The sequence below is a fragment of the Mastomys coucha genome, unplaced genomic scaffold (assembly GCF_008632895.1).
Source record: "Mastomys coucha isolate ucsf_1 unplaced genomic scaffold, UCSF_Mcou_1 pScaffold1, whole genome shotgun sequence".
Lineage (NCBI taxonomy): Eukaryota > Metazoa > Chordata > Mammalia > Rodentia > Muridae > Mastomys > Mastomys coucha.
In genome coordinates this window covers 77,811,995-77,814,691 of record NW_022196891.1, presented here as the reverse complement: position 1 = coordinate 77,814,691, position 2,697 = coordinate 77,811,995, and the positions used below count along the sequence as shown (strand labels likewise).

At 45.7% G+C, this 2,697-nt stretch overlaps 1 non-coding gene across 1 annotated transcript; it reads right to left on the bottom strand.

The window, feature by feature from the left end:
* Positions 1 to 2,527: 2,527 nt before the first annotated feature.
* On the bottom strand, positions 2,528 to 2,630 carry LOC116072455. Its single transcript, XR_004111460.1, has one exon. It is a non-coding gene; the product is annotated as a U6 spliceosomal RNA (small nuclear RNA).
* Positions 2,631 to 2,697: the final 67 nt, after the last annotated feature.

Below are 2,697 nucleotides of genomic sequence, written 5' to 3'. Positions count from 1 at the left end.
CTCCTCTCCTCTCCTCTCTTCTCTTCTCTTCTCTTCTCTTCTCGCTGTCCCAGAACTCACTATGTAGACCAGGCTGGACTTGAACTCAGACATCTTCCTGCTTCTACCTCCTGAGTGCTGAGATCAAAGATGAGTACTCCCACGGCCAGCTGTCTTTAAGTCTATGTCTCACTTTGACACACTCTATTTGTTTGTTTGTTTGTTTATGTTTTTTGAAACAGGCTTTCTCTGTGTAACCATGGTTGTCCTGGACAGGCTTTGTAGACCAGGCTGGCCTCAAACTAAAAAATCCACCTGTCTCTGCCTCCAAGTGTTGGGATGAAAGGCATGAGCCACCACTGCCTAGCAGTCTTGTTCTTTCTTTAATCACACTTGGTTCTAAATGTTTTGTCTGTCTGTCTGTCTATCTATCTAATGAGGGGGGGGGCGTGTCTCACTTTATAGTCCTGGCTGGCCTGAAACTCCTTGTGTGGACCAAGCTGACTTCCAATTCACAGATCTGCCTGCCTCTGTCTCCCAAGCCCTGGGATGAAAGGCACGCACCACCACTGCACAACCTGATTCTAAATATTTAAGTACCTGTCTCTATCTATGGAGTAGTATGCAAAGTTTTGATGTATGTAGACTTCATTGTGATGACTTACAGCTTTGTGGTAAGAATAGTCAAAGTCTAAAAATAGGTGTGTGTAGGGGCTCCTGCCTGTAAGCTCACCACCTGGGAACCTGAAGCAGGAGAATTGACATGAGTTTGGGGTTAGCATGGGCTACACAGGAAGGTCTTGTCTTAAAAACAAACAAACAAACAAACAAACAAAAAACAAATCAGGCTGGTGAGATGGCTCAGTGGGTAAGAGCACTGGCTGCTCTTCCGAAGGTCCTGAGTTCAAATCCCAGCAACCACATGGTGGCTCACAAACCACCCGTAGTGAGATCTGATGCCCTCTTCTGGTGTGTCTGAAGACAGCTACAATGTACTTATTTATAATAATAATTAAATCTTTGGGCCGGAGCGAGCTGGGACTGAGCGAGTGGGTGGCAGGCAAACGGGAGCAAGCCAGAGCAAGCAAAGGTCCTAAAAGTCAATTCCCAACAACCAGATGAAGGCTCACAACGATCTGTACAACTACAGTGTGTACTCGTATCCATGAAATAAATAAATAAATCTTAAAAAGAAAAACAATCCTCTCCCTGAGCTGTTTTGTAATACACATACACAACTTGTTGGATTCAGGGCCTCTGGGACACTAAGTGTGCACTCTATCCCTGAGCTCTGCCTCCAGCCCCAGCAACTCAGGGTGGCATCTCTAACCACACTTGATGCAACAACACACCAGAACTTAGTCCTCCCACAGAGCTATATGCCCTCAAGCCCCTTAGCTAACCTAGTCCCACCATCTGCTCCCCTCCCTCGCCAGGCTCGGGAGCCTCTGCTGCCCCTGCACACTGATAACATTTTTAATTTCCATATATGAGTATTTGGAAGTGGAAAATTCTCATTCCCCTCTCTTCTCTCCCCGAACCCCACCCCCTCCATTTTTAACAGTCCGGGCTATCCCCAGGACCCTTCTCCAATCTTATACTTCTGATTGTTGGAACTATAGGTTCATGCCACTCCAGCCTGCCCGGAGAAGGGGAGAGCGCGGGCTTTGCAGTTGTGGATCTGGACTATCTGTGTACAGGAGGACGGCGGGGAGAGGTTATAGGAGGCTGCTGTGTTAAAGATAAGGCCCATTGCCCTCTACAGTAATTGCCCCGGCTGATAGCACGGAGAGGGGAAATTTACATTCCTGACAACAACTAGAGGTTTGCTGGGCAAACAGATACATAGATAACACGGGGTCTGTTGGAAATCACCAGGCTACACAGTCCTTTCGGGACAGATTCTCTCTACAGAAATGTCAGTTTATTACGGGTAGCTCAGCGGCAGCTAGCCTGGGAAGGAAACCAGCATTTGCATCGCTCTGAGGTGAAGGCTGGCCGGCCTGTCTTACCCCCTTCCTGCCTGCTCATTAGGTAAGGTGACATCCCATCCACCAAGAGCTTTTGCTTCCTCTAAGCCACCCTGCCAGCATTTGGCCTCCTCCTGGAGCACAGGGAGGTCCTGGTGGGAGCCTTTTGGGGACGTGTGACACAAACTTCTGATGATGCTTTGCCTCAAAACCATAATTAGATTTTTTTTTTTAAACAATGATTTCCTAACGGTTCTCTGCTGTGAAGAAAAAAAACAGCATTAACGACCTTCTCTCACTCTGCATCCCGTCTTTCCTCTGACTTATTTACTTGTTGATTGATGGATTGATGACAGATTCTAGGGCTTGAACCCCAGCCAGGCCTTTACACATGCTAAGCCAAGGAATCTACCACCAAGCTACTGATTAAACAGTACTATTTAAAGACAAACCCAAACCTCCTTATTCAAGCACATTCCCTCATCCTCCCTGCCTCCCTGAAAACTCCCTCAAGGTAATTAATCACTGCTATAATTTTTGTATTATTTTTTTGTTTCTTTCTTTCTTTTTTTTTTTTTAAAAAAATGGAATGCTTCACGAATTTGCGTGTCATCTTTGCGCAGGGGCCATGCTAATCTTCTCTGTATTGTTCCAATTTTAGTATATGTGCTGCCAAAGCAAGGACCGGATTATTCTTTCAGACATTTTTGCCATAAATTAATTATAGTATTATTATTTTAGTGTTTTT